The sequence below is a fragment of the Herpailurus yagouaroundi genome, unplaced genomic scaffold (assembly GCF_014898765.1).
Source record: "Herpailurus yagouaroundi ecotype Mexico unplaced genomic scaffold, PumYag 142, whole genome shotgun sequence".
NCBI lineage: Eukaryota > Metazoa > Chordata > Mammalia > Carnivora > Felidae > Herpailurus > Herpailurus yagouaroundi.
Window position 1 is genome coordinate 18,779,194 of NW_024412397.1, and position 14,028 is coordinate 18,793,221.

Here is a 14,028-nt window from a genome sequence, read left to right on the forward strand (position 1 = left end):
AGCAGATATGACCATTCAGTATCTCCTTCACCTCTCTCAGTGCCTTTCCAGATTTTTCAGGGTTATGTGTTAGCATGATGGTTTTTACAACCACGGCCCAAAAAAAAAAAAAAAAAGAAAAGAAAAGAAAAAGAAAAATTAGAAGAAGCCGCAAAGGCTATGCAGTTGAAACATCAATAAAAAGGGCCCTTATTAATGTGTTCACCAGTCAACAACACAAGCACCTCCCAGGGCCTCGAGCTGGATGCTCCACAACCCCCTGCCCCTCCGTGGGGAGACCCCACTGCATGACTCCTCTTCTCAGTCCTAGCACCTGCCTGTTATACTGGGACCATCTGTAGACGATGACAGGTCTGAAGCCCCAAACCTAAGTGAACTCTTCCCTTGCTCTTTCTATTTGGACTCCAGTGATTCCAAGTCGTTCCAAGGGATTGGGGTGGGGGGAGGGGGGGCGGAGGGAGGGAGGCAGGAAGAACCTATTTAAGCCTCAGGCTTCATTAAGAAACTGTCCAAATCGGGCACTCTCATCTGCCAGTGGTACCTTCACTGGAGGGATGATGAGCAGAGCAGGCTACTGTGAATCATCTAGACCTGCTAGATCCTCGTGGGTATCTGTGAATTGGGAGAGGGGACGCCAATGGTGGCGGTGAGGATGAGAGGGTAGGTGTAGCACCCAAGAAATGATAAGAGAAGTTCCAAAGATTGAGTCAATGGGAGAAAGAAACCAGGAAAACTGTCTTCGTCCTCCACCCCTCCTGCCAAGCAAAACAACATGAAAATAGGCAATTCACCAATATTACCTTTTATGCCCAATAGGAGTCTGGGAAACAGCCAGTGCCAGGAAGCTGGGGCAGCATCCAGCCCCAGCCTCCCTGGGAACCTGTTGGAAATGCAGATGCCTGGCCCCACCCCAGACCCGCTGCATCAGAACCTCTGGGGGTGGGCCAGTAACGTGCAGGTCAACAAGCCCTCCTAGTGATGCGATTCACCCAAGGCTCAGGAGCCCTCAACCACAGCTGCCCCTCAGTTGCCTGCATCCGGGGCCATTGACACTGAAGTGGAAGACGCTCCGAAACACGCACTCGGGAACCCCAACTGCTCTTGGCCATTCATAGGACTTCTTCCATTTCCTCTGCCTCCGCCTTCCGGGGCACCATACTGGCTCCCATCTGGTTGGTAGCTTTCCTTGGAAATCTTACTCCTCTCGTCCACCGAAGACGCCTGAGGCATCAGCCCTGCTCTGAAGCCACAGGCACTAACATCTGTAACTCTGATTCTGCACTTGCCTGTCTTACTCATTTCCCCCAACAGGCTAGCAAGTGCCTGGGGGGAGGGGGGCGGCTGGGAGCAGCACCCTTGCCCTGGAATTCTCTGGGTCTCCCAACCCGTGACCCCATGCACACCCTGGGTGATCTCAGGTGGTGGGCCCAGAGAGCTTTTCCTCCAGAGGAGATCCCAGAGAGAGTGTGTAAATCAAAAAGGATGGCCTGGGGGCAAGGGGACCTCACAGTTTCCTCCTAGGATCGCGCTGTCTGCACACAGCCCAGGGAACAACCCCCCCTCCCCCTTCAGGCCCCTTCATGTTATTCCCCACGTGGATTAGAGGCCGAACACAAACAGAATACAAAAGGCAAAAGACAGGGAGCTTTCCTTTGCTGTCAGAGTCTATAAAAGTCTTGGAAGTGACAGCAGGGGCTCTTGCCTGCTGCTGCTGCCCTGAAATCCAGAAAGAATCAATTTCAGACCCAAGGCCAAATAGTGCCCCAGGGGGCGTGCCTCTGACAGGCACTGACTCCGCCCCGCCAGCGATCCGGAGTCCGGGAGGGAGGGGCAGGGTGGAGGGGGCGTCCTGCGGTTTACAAAGGGAATGCACACCTCTTCCCGCCCCCACCCTTTGACCGGCTCCTCTTGCTCTGTCCCTTCGCTGCCACCCTCTTCAGTACTCATCTAAGTACTAAGCCGCAACTTAGATAAATCATTTTCTTTTCTTGCTGCACCAAAGCTAGACTGTGACCTCAGGACAGGGACTGTGCCATTTTTTCCCTTTGGGTCCCGAGTCTCCTAAACACATGTACGTTTTCAGGACGTGCGCGTAGTTCGTTGATAAAGGACTGTTTAGGATTCCAGAAATTACATTCATTTATCCTACTAGATTGATGGCAAGAAAGGAATTGTTTATCAGGGATGAGCGAGCTTGTGGGCGTGTGTGTGCGTGATGAGATATCTCCAGACCCAATGTTGGTTTTATTTTATTTACTTATTTATTTTAGGAATATTGTTCATCATGTAAGTTAGCATTATCCATTTGGTAGAAACAGGAAGCTTCCAGGCTAGAGTTGACGGATTTAGCGAATAAAAGCAAAGGACATCAGTAAACTTGAATTTCAAATAAACAACAACTAATTTTTAATATAAATATATCCTAAATATTGCATGAGACATAGGCATTCTAAGGGAGTGTTTTTTGTTTATCTGACATTCGAATTTAATGAGTGTTCTGTATTTTATCTGGCAACACTGTCTCAGGACAATTCAAGTAGAGAAGGGCAAGAGGAGAAAAAGAATAACTAAAAATTGTATTATACTTTACTATATTTTTTTAAGAAAAAAATCAAAAATTGCTTCTGCAACACATTTCTTAAAAGCAGAAATGAGGCTCCTTTTATGTGAGTGCAAAGGTAGGTGCCAAGCCGGGGTCTCAGATGGAGTGATTTTAAATCTCAGAAAGAGCTTAGCTGTTTTTGTAAAAAGGAAAGTTGGCAAGTGATTAGTGCCGATGTGGTGGCCCAGCTGCTCTTTTGTACTTTGAAAGAAACAATTAAAATGGCTGGGACATTAAACTTTAAAGAGCTGGGTCGTTCATATTCAGAAGCTAATTTTAAAAAGAGCCTGATACCTGGGAGAGGAAGGGACATTTCGGAGAGGACATGATTTCTGTCCAGCCCTTCGGCCTTCAAAACTCTACATTTTGGAAAATCATTTTAAAGAGTTCAGGGTATATATATCATAGATAAATAGATAAATACCAGGATAAGAAAGTTCTCGCTTGCTTGGGCATGAAGAAACCAGAGGCAAAATTAAGTTTTTCCACATTTTAGATGGCAAAAGGCACAATCTGAGAAGTAGAACACATTCTGGAAAAGACAGTCAGAACTAGTTTCTTTCTGCAAATTGCTGAGCCCCCCTGTGATGTGCCACGCACTGGGGCTAAGAGAAAAAAAGCCAGTGAACAAAGCAAATCCTTCCCCTGGAGGAAGCTCACATTTAAGTGGGGAGGGTGGACCTCTAAGCGAAACCAGCTCCCTATGGAGGTGAGATAGTGTGGAGCCAAGCATTCAAAGTGGGAGTTCTGTGCGGGAATATGGGCTCAGTCCCAACCCTACCAGTTGGGCCATGTCTCAGCCTTAGTTTCTACGTTTGTAAAATGGGAATAAAGGTGGGATTACTTCATTAGATTGTGAGGACTAACTCAATAAGCAAAGCGCTTAGTATAGTACCTGCCATATAGCACATACTTTATAAATATTAGCTCTCATAGTAAGTATTGGCATACCTTTTGGAATTTATGGAAGCAAGGAGACTGTCACTCTGCCTGGTCACAGAGGTGAGGGAGGGCATGGCAGGGAGCTCCCGAGAGACCGGGTCTTAAAGGAGAGTAGGACTTTCTCAGGTAGTTGAGGGATCTCTCCATGAAACCTGGAGGGATAGGGGTGTGTAAAGGACAGTGGGAGTCGCATGGGATGGCTGTCACATGTGGAATGACAGTGTTTGGGGCAGCAGATTATCACAGGTTTCTTGACCTTCTAGAAGAAACAGAAAACTGTGGCCAACTTTAAAGAGGGCAGACCCGTAATCTGCTTTTCTTACAAAATCTTTAATCATAGGGTGAACATGGATGGAAAATGGACCACCAGGAAGGAAATGAGATGATGTAAATGGCCATTTCAATGACCTACAAGGAAGGTGAGGACTAAATTCTGTTAGTGGCCCTGCAGGTGAAAAATATAATAGTGATACAGAAGATAACTCAGGAGATGTTTATCACAAGGCCTGGGGAGCAACTGGGGGTGAGGAGTGAGGGAAAGTAGAGGCTCAGGATGACTCCCAGGCTTCTAGATTGGGTAACATGGATGAAGATCCCGTTCATTAAATGAAGCAGATTTGGAGATGAGAATAGGAAAATAGATGTGGCTAATGCATTCAATTTTTATCTACTGAACTTGGGGTGCCTATGGGACATTCAGGTGGAGATTTCTGTCCAAGAAGTCCAAAGAAATAGGGACTGGGGAGGGACATCTGTCTGGAAATAGGATGTACAGGCAGCCATTGCTATGTGCACATAGGTCAGATGGAAGATCACTGAGGGAGCCCATGAAGGAGACTGAAAAAAACAGCCTAAGAGGTGGGAGGAAACCCCTGGAGCCTGGGGTCTTAGCTTGAAAAAGAGCAGATTTCACCACACTGTGTTCCAAAGGCATCCTTTGAATTGGGTGGTGATTGGTGACCCTAGAGTGGAAGCATGGATGGGATGAAGCGTTGTTGCAGTGAGAGAGCTATATTGCACCTGAAAGCTGCAAAAGGCAACTACGTCCAACTCTGCCCAACAGAGAAGTTCAGGTGCACAGAAAGAAAACTTAACATTTGGAAAGAAACTGGACACTATTCCATTGAACCATTTGCTCTCCTCTGAGTTAAAATGTTATGCCTCTGAACTGCAGACAAGATGGTTCTATGAGCTCAAACATAACTCAAAGATAGTATATTTCATGAAGAAAATTCACACAGTTGCAGACTTTGTGAATAATCTCACCCCATAGCCAAGTGCAGATAAACTAGAAAGGATAATGAGTTGAATTTCACCTTGGAGAAAGGAGTGAACCACCATAGCACCCTCACCCCACCCTTCACTACCCCCATGATCAATGCAACAATTAGGTTTCATATTTTTTCATTAGTCAATATTTATTAAGGAACTAGTACATGTGTGGCCCTTGTGTTAAGCATTGTGGACTCTATTATGGATGCATTATGGATGTGCCATGTGCCTAGCACAATATAATGCTCAATAAATGGCTGTTGTTTAAGATATCCAACATGGTTCCAGCCTTCCAAAAGCTTACGGTCTCATTGGGAGGGAAGACATAGACAAGGATGATAGCTTGGGACCTTTATAAGCTCTGCAGGAATATACACATAACATGAGCTTGGCACAAAAGAGGGGTTCTATCAATATTTGTTGAATGAAGACATTGCATAGATGAAAATTCATGCCCTTATCATGTGCTGGAGAATATCAGAGAATAGGAGAATGTGGCAGATGGGAGAAGCCTTTGCAGAAGAGCTGGGGCCTGATCTAGTCTTATTTTTCCCACTCACTGTGTGTGTGCCCTTCAGATTGCGTGAGAGTTCTGTCTCAGGCTGCAATCATCTATATGGATCAGCGATGAGATCTATGAGGCACAGCCTCATACCCAGATGGACACTTACTTGAGCTTTTGATAGTGACCGTAACAACGATCATACTGCAGGGTTCTGCTCCATGCTGAAAAATATCCACTGTCAGACACATTCCCCCTCCTCCGCCTCCTCCCCCTCTCCCTCCTCCCCCTCCCCCTCCTCCTCCTCCTCCCCCTCCTCCTTCTCCTCCTCCTCCTCCCCAAGTCTTAGATGGTGCTGGCATGGTTTTCCTGAATGGCTCACTTGTGTACTATTTGTAATAACAGACATTAAGGTTACCATAATTATCCTGTCACCTTTCGTCAGGGTTTAGGGCACAGGACGGTTCCCACTGAGGTCTCAACCACGGCTCCTGGCTGCCTGGCAAACTGGAAGGCCACTGGAGTAACTTCCCTGACCTCTAGCTGACCTGCAGAGATCAATGAACAATTAATTACTATCATCTCACTCTGGGAGAGATAGTGCACTGCCATTTCTCAATTACAACTGGAAGTGCCCCTTAGCAGACAGCTGCCTGTCCGCCAAGACAAGCCCCCTCCTGATTCTAGCCCCACCAGCACTACACACACTCACACACATGCACAGACGCACACACAGGGCCTATCTCAGGCCACATCCATTCCCCCAAATATGCCTACCAACACCCATTGCCACACCAGTGCCCTGCACAGACCACACTCATCTCCCAGCCACCCATGGCACCCACACCCACAATCCCATTGGAGCCTGACCCAGGTCACACCCCCAGTCTTTCTCAGTAGTACGTATTGTGTGGCGTCTATTCCAGTACTGTCTAAGGCTAGGGTGGCCCATTGCAAAGCCAGGACTCAGGAAGAATTTGTCTTTACTATACTTCCTGTGACATCTCTACCAAGAAAACCTTTGGTATTTTCCATCATCCTATGTCTTCAATGCCTTCCTATGTCTTCAATGCCTCCTGTATTCTGTACTCTCCCTAGTCACCCCAACCACCTTCCCTAGACCTTCCCTAGCCCCTCTCATGTAACAAAATGCCTTCAGCACACCCACTCCTTTCAAGGCTTCCTTCTCCACACCCCCAATAGGTGACCAAAGCCAGACCAATGAACTCAAACAAAGATATTCATAGCTGCTGATATCTTCAGGTACCACTCTTACAGTTAACTAATGCATTTAATCTTAAATTAAAAAGAGTGGATATAGCGGTATCTTCAGAGACTCAGGTTCAGCCTGGAGGTGGTGGCAGGGGAGTTATTTTTGGTTACAGAGGCTCAGAGAACCCTTATATCTCACTAGGTGTGTTTTTTCTACTTTAGTTTGACAATAAACTGTCTGCAATGGTTTATTTCTTTGGAAAGATCCACAGATGCATTAGCTGAGACATTTCTGATTATATGCAACAGAAATCCAGCTTGAAAAGGAGGTAAGACCTATAGCCTCACTTGATTTGGAAGTCTGAAGAACATCTAGCTCAGGCTGTAGCATGGGATCCAAGTGCTTAAACAAAGTCAGAAGGACTTCCTCTCTGATTTTCTTTCTCAGCCCTGGCTCTCGTCCCAGGCTGGACCTTTCCACAAGGGCTCCTACAAGCTCCCCAGGCTTACATTACCCACACAGTTAGCAATCTCTGCCTACAACTTAGCTGCTAGTTCTGAGAAAGAGTAAGTTCCAATGAAATTCCCAGGACTGTGTCTCTTGGTCTAACTTGAATCAGTCCCCAACCTTGAGCCAATCACTAGCCCAAAGCTTTCCCAAAGCTTGGCATAGGGAGGCCCGTGACTGTGGAGAGGACTTGGCAAGATCACAGCTTCTAGTCCCCTGTCAGAAAGTAAACCCACCTGAAATTAAGAAAGTACATAACATCCTGATCAGAATACCTGGTACGTGGGAGGCATTCTCAACTATTATAGTTATTAAAGAGACACAGAAAAGAACAGTATTGGAATAAATGTTTCCAGGTCTTTTCCCCACCCCATCATGTGCTGCTCCGGCCAGAGGAAGGGTGGCTAATTTGCTCAATGAGATCAAGGAGAACCAGACAGATCCAATGGGTCATGCTTGCCAGGAGCCAGGTCCCTGCGTGGAACACAGTTATGTTTTGCTAGTTCTCACCTAAACCTCCCTGGCTTCATCTGGAACATGCTGCCCTCCTCCCCTTCCTGCCCAAATCCTCCCTTGAGGGAGGATGCCTCTCTTTCAGGTGACTGTGGCTGGGGGTAAGTTCAGACTGGGGAGCCAAGTGGAAGATCCTGCTGTCCAGTTACAGCAGGAATCCCTATGCTTCCAATAATATAATCAACTCTTAGATCCTAGTTACCTGCTTAATTAATTAGAACAAAGACTTCCTCCTTCAAGTGCAATAGCAATTCGCCTCCTCCTCTTCGTCCTCCTCTTCCTCCTCCTTCTTCTCCTTCTTCTTCTTATATCATCATCATCATCCTTACATAGGCCCTGTCCCCACACTAGGAGTGGTAGGAGCCAACAGTAACTGTGGTCTCTCACTTTTCCTCCCGAGGAAAGAATCCCCAGCCCTGAATGTCTCTTTACTGAGAATGGAGACTCGTCCTCGGCAGAAAACACAAAAATAATTGGAAAGCCCTGCCTCCATCTTGCAGAAGCAGACCAGTCCCTTGGGCTCGGGCACTAAATCATACCTCAAGCCCGTATATCTGCCCAGGGAAGAAAGAAAGCAATTGAAACCCAGTATTTAAAGGCGGTCTCAGATTTATTCCCCTTCTAGACAGCCTACAAAATGTTGGAGATTAGACCCTGCCTTTCTCTGAACGATAAAACAGGATCTGCTGTCCAGGAATTGGCCCTGAGAAAGTTCATTGCTCATCCTCATGTGACCTTCCCAAGAAACAAAACTGCAGGCCCAAACTCTTAGTTTTAAAAGTTTTCTCTTTCTACCCATTTGCAAAGCAAGTATTATCCTTCCAGCATCCCAAGATGCTTCATTTTTTGTGCATTTTAATGGAGAAAAATCTCAGCTGCTACCTTTGTTTAACCAATGCCCCATCTTCTTTACTGGATCTCCAATTTAACATGGTCCAGAAAGGAATTTTATGGGCAAATATTTTGGCTTGTTTCCATTCAGAAAGCTTCCCTGTTGATTGGACATTGATGAACGGAAATCCAAAGTCCCCAGCCAATTCCCTCACCCCCAACCTGACTTCGGAGGTTTGCTGGCTCCATGTCAAACTGATTACTGATGACAGGCAATTAGCCATCACGCCTTGTTTATAGGCTGGTGAGCCCATCCACCCTGCAGGGCCAGACACAAGTCTGCCCCTTCTCTTCCCCACTGGATATCTCCTTTGTCATTCGGGTCTCAGCCTAGATGTTCCTTGGTGCTGGCAATTTCTTTGACACCTCGTTCTGCTCAGGCTCAGAGAACCCTGCAGTGTTCTCCAGTAGGGCCTGCATTAAGTTTCCTAGGGCTGCATGGCTGGGTAGCTTAAACAACAGGAATTTACTGTCTCAAAGTTCTGGAAGCCAGAAGTCTGAAATCTGGGTGTTGGCAGGGAAGAGTCCTTCTGAGGGCTGTTCCTGGCCTCTCCCCTTGGCTTGTGGATGGCCATCTTTTTGTGCCTTGACATCATCTTCTGTTCCTCTGTGTCCAAATCTCCCCTCTCATAAGGAAACAGACGAGTTAGATCAGGCACCACCCTAAAGGACACGTTAGCTTGATTACCTCTGTGAAGACTTTCTCCTGATAAAGTCACGTTTCCGAGGTATGGGGAGTTAGGACTTTGACATATGAATTTGAAGGGGACACAATTCAACCCATAACAGGGCTCTATCACTTTATACCAATCATAAGATATTAACTGGCCCCATTTGTCTTCCACCCCCCTCACTGAGGGCAGGGACAGTGTCTGATTCTCCCTTCCATTCCCGGTGCCTGTCATAGGCTAGGTAGTCAATTCTGTCCATGACTTCACACGCCTCACCCCCCTGCTCCTCCTTTTCTTCATTTTGTAATGTCCCTTGCTACTGACAGCACAAGCCCCGGTGGCCACAGGGATTCCTAAACTTCCCAGAACTGGAGTAGGTTGGAGTGGTGTTCAGAGCCTGCCTGCTGGTTGTGGCGCTGCTTTAATGACCTAGACACATCCTTCCCATCTGCCTCACCCTCCAGGGAGCTGCCACCACTGGGAATGCATGTCCCTCCTTGGCAGAACATGCATCAAGCTAATTCTCCAGCTCCATTTCTGCATCTAACCGGTGGTTCCAGGAACCCAGCCATGCACTCTAATGGGGCCTTGTCATTAGAGGCTTGGCAAATGTTCACACTCTGGGGCTCCCCAAAGCCCAGGAGAGCTGGCCAAGGAACTGAGAGGCACCAAGGCCATTTTCAAAAGCAAAGGGCAGCAGGCTCATAGTCGGACATTTTTTAAAACCTGCATTTATTTAGTAAATAATGTATGTTAATGCAACATACGCTATATTATGCAATAATTATGGAAACAATCTGATCCTGTTATCCCAGATTTCACTGGTCCTTCGCAGCTGCTCAACAGGAATCCCACAGCCTCCTCCAGCAGGGCATTCTCCTTGGGTCTGTGAAAGGGCTGCAAATGTTGGAGGTCAGCCCCTCCACCCCACAACGCTGTCACTTGCTCAGCTGCCTGTCCTCCTCACCATTCCTTCCTTCTCACGCCAAACCACCCACACATCGCCATCTTCCAGAGATGCCCTTCACACCTGCAAGATTTCCCTGACCTTATCGGCCTATAGTCATCTCCAGACTTGTCAAACCACCTCATTCCATTGCCATTCTGGCCCTAATTGACATATGAGAGACCATTGCAACTCATCTGTTTCCCAGGCCAATCTCCAAAGTAGATCACAGAGTCACAGAGGCCCTGCTCTCTGCCCTTTCCCTCCAGGGCACCAGGATAGTGCTAGCCACTGAGTCAGAATTATTCCAACTTCAGTTGACTAAAGTCTACTGTTAGATCATATGTGTGTTTGCTGGGCCTGGGGGCAGGGGTGGGGGTGTGTGATGCAGGGAGAAGGTGATTTACTGCAAAGGGAACTTTCTCAGGTGATGGAAATGTTCCAGTTCTTGACTGAGGTGATGGTCATTTGGATGTATACGCTTTTCTATACCCACCAAACTGTACGATTACAATCTGTATTTTATTGCCTGTAAATTATACCTCAAAAAAGTTTATTTGAGAACAACAACAACAAAAACTAATGTCAACATTACAGCACATAGAACCAGGTTTCCTTCGTGGTTTGGCAACTTTGAGGCTCTAATCACATCCTCTAGATATCTGTCCTAATAACCAATTATTGTGACATAGCTGGCCCATGATACTTGTTAGAATATGGATTTGTAGATATAGCACATTAGTATCAATTCGAGAGAATGCTTTGGAGGCTGTACTATCAGGAAAATTTTGTCTTCACAACAGATCATGAAGATTCACATAAGTTGAAAGGAGCTCAAAGCCAGTGCCAGGAGCCTGGCTTCATGACTGACAAGGTTTGGGGTCTTGGCAGCATGCTTACCCTCTCCAGTTCTTTCTCTTAGCTATAAAGGGAGTCTTCAAATTGCCTAATCTGTGACATACCTTTTAACTCTACAATTCACTAGCTAAGCTGCACTATTCCTTTGTAATGACAAAGACACTAAACTGCTGGAAATCTGGGTCCTGGGGGCACCCTTCATAACCCTTCCATCCCTTGGAATGGCCATCCCTTCCATGGGCTCACTCCTGCCTCCTGACCTTAGCTGAGCTCTTTTTCCATCTCTTAGCTTCCCCTGCATTCTTTTCTAGTCAAGACTCTTTCCCACCTGCTTCCCTATTATTCCAGCAACTCAGAGATAGGAAGTTCTTTGTAGGTAATGTAGAACCACCAGCTTTTCAAGTGAACTACCTTCTTTACAGCAAGAACTCATGCTTACTGGGCACGTACCAATACTGAGGGCTTTATGGGATTCATATCATTTAGTCCCCACAAATTACTCTGAGGTAAGTTTTATCCTCATTCTCATTTTGCAATTAAAGAAACTGAGCCATAAAAAAGTTAAAACTACAGTATGATTCCAACTATGTGGCATCCTGGAAAAGGCAAAACCATGGACATGGTATGAAGACTAATGGTTGCTAGGGGTGGTGAGGAGGAAGGAGGGAAAGAATAGGGGGAGCACAGATGATTTTTAGGACTGTGAAAATACTCTGTATAATATGATAATGATGAATTTCCATAGAATGAGTATCACCCAAGAGTAAATCCTGTGGTAAACTACAGACCTTGGGTGATTATGATGTGTCAAATTATGCTGTGTCAAAAGGGTCATCAGTTGTGATAAATGTACTGCTCTCATGTGGGATATTGATATGGGGGAGGTTATGCATGTTGGGGGCAGGAGGTATGTGGGAAATCTCTGTACCTTCCTCTCAATTTTGCCGTGAACCTAAAACTTCTGTAAAAATAAAGTCTTTAAGTTTTCAAAAAGTTAAAGGGACTTATCCAAGCTTACTCATGTCCTGTATGGTGCAGCAGGGGTGTGAACTAAGGCACTCAGAACCTGTGTACTTGACCATGATGCTATTCTGCTTCCCTAAAACTCAAGATACTAGAGGAAGTTTGCTAATGCTACGTTGTCCTTTCTTTCTTTCTCTCTCTTTCTTTCTTTCTTTTTTTAATGTTTATGTACTCCGAGCAAGGAAGGGGCAGAGAGAGAGGGAGAGAGAAGAGGAGAGAAAGAATACAGAGAAAATCCCAAGCAGGCTCTGCACTGCCAGCACAGAGCCTGATGTGGGGCTTGAACCCACAAACCAGGAGATCATGATCTGAGTCGAAATCAAGAGTCGGATGCCCAACAGATTGAGCCACACAAGCACCCCTCCTTTCTTTATTAAGAAGAAATACCCAAGAGTGCACTGTATACACTGTATGTTAGCTAACTTGACAATAAATTATATTTTTTTTTAAAAGAAGAAATGCAACTTAATATGACAACCAAGAAAGAAACACTTCTAATACAAAATTGGTGGTCGGATGACCCCCAACTCTTTTTTGGATGACTTTGCCTGAAGTCTTATGATTGTTAGGAAGTCAACTCTAGAGAACAGTTAATATTGAAATTGGAATTGTTGAAGAGGAAAAGTGAGTGGTGATCAAGGCAGAACCCCCACACCTCAATGTAATCCCCACAAACATCAGAGCCATAGAAACTTCCTAGGAGATTGACTAGGCAAACTTAAAGACTGATTAGCCCTAATTTGAAACAACTGCAGACAGACATTTCTTAAATTATGTCTTTCTGAGCGTAGTGTTTGGGGAGACATTAATATGCATTCTATGAAGGAGAATTCAAGGTCAAATGAGTTTAAGAAATACTGAGTGAAATCCGAACACATCTACTTACTAAAGTGCTTTCCAGAGTTTTTATGTCAAGTGAATTATGAATCTCCAAAATGTAGTTTGCCATGTTTCTATTGACCATGAGAGGTTGATGTTGGTAGCAGTGGTGGTATGTATGCGTCGTGGGGGAGAAGGAGGGAGTAGGTGGTGGTTTTTACCGAATGTTTGTTAACATCTTGAGGAAAACCACAAAACAAGGTTTGGAGAAAATACTGCCACAGTGGGTTAAAGATAGGCTGAAAACGCAGACAAATTAATATGATGGCCAACTTCCACAATGGCTACCAGTGATTCTTACCTCTTGGTATTGATTTTCTATAGTTCCTGCCCACATATGTGGACCTGTATAAGCAATAGGATTTTGCAGAAATGATGGAATGTGACCCCTGAAGCTAGGTCATAAAAGATATCTAGCTTCTGCCTTGTTTTCTCAAGGGTCATTGACTCTGGGGAATGCTGGCTGCCATGTCATGGAGAACTTGAGCAGCCCTATGGGGGACATCCATGTGGTGAAGAACTGAGGTGCCTCACCCACAGCTGGTACTGACTTGCCACTCATGAGAACGCACCGTTTTGGAAGCAGATCCTCCAGCACCAGTCAAGCCTTCAGATGACTGTAATGCCAGCTGTCATCTGACCTCATGAGAGACTCTAAGCCAGAACCACCCTTCTAAGCCATGTCAGAACTCCTGACCCAAAGTAACTCTGTGAGATAATAAATGTTAATTGTTGTTTTAAGCCATTAAGTTTGAGAGTCTTTTGTTATGCAGCCGAAGAAAACAAATACAGTTAAGCAGGATTTCCATGATGTTGTAATACGATGAGCCTTTGGGAAATACCTCACACTTTTTAGAAAGGAAGAGCAATGACATTCTGGCTGTTACCTCCCTATCAATTATTGGGACAAAATTCTGGAAGACCTAGAATAACCCTTTTCCCAATCATTTAGGCTCTGTCTTGTCACTCAGCAGAACAAAACAAACAACAAAAAACTTTCACTTTGGGATGTTTTCCTCAACTAACTGGAAGACCAGTGGTGACCTATACTAATATATGGCTTCCATAATTTCCTTTTCACCCACTGGTGATATAGGTACACTTCTCCCTTTACCTAATGTAAAAAGTTAGTTAGTATTACTTTAGTTTGGATTTATAATGAGAACAGGATGATGGGACCTGTGATCTGTCTAGGACTAAACCTCTGGC

The 14,028-nt window shown here is 45.5% G+C and overlaps 1 long non-coding RNA gene across 1 annotated transcript in view; it reads left to right on the plus strand.

The window, feature by feature from the left end:
• Window positions 1-13,560, plus strand: part of LOC121032890 (uncharacterized) — a 253,659-nt gene extending 240,099 nt beyond the window's left edge. The window contains exon 3 of the long non-coding RNA XR_005791577.1: window positions 13,258-13,560. This is a non-coding gene — a long non-coding RNA (uncharacterized LOC121032890). The remainder of the gene's footprint in view (window positions 1-13,257) is intronic.
• The last annotated feature ends 468 nt before the right edge of the window (window positions 13,561-14,028 follow it).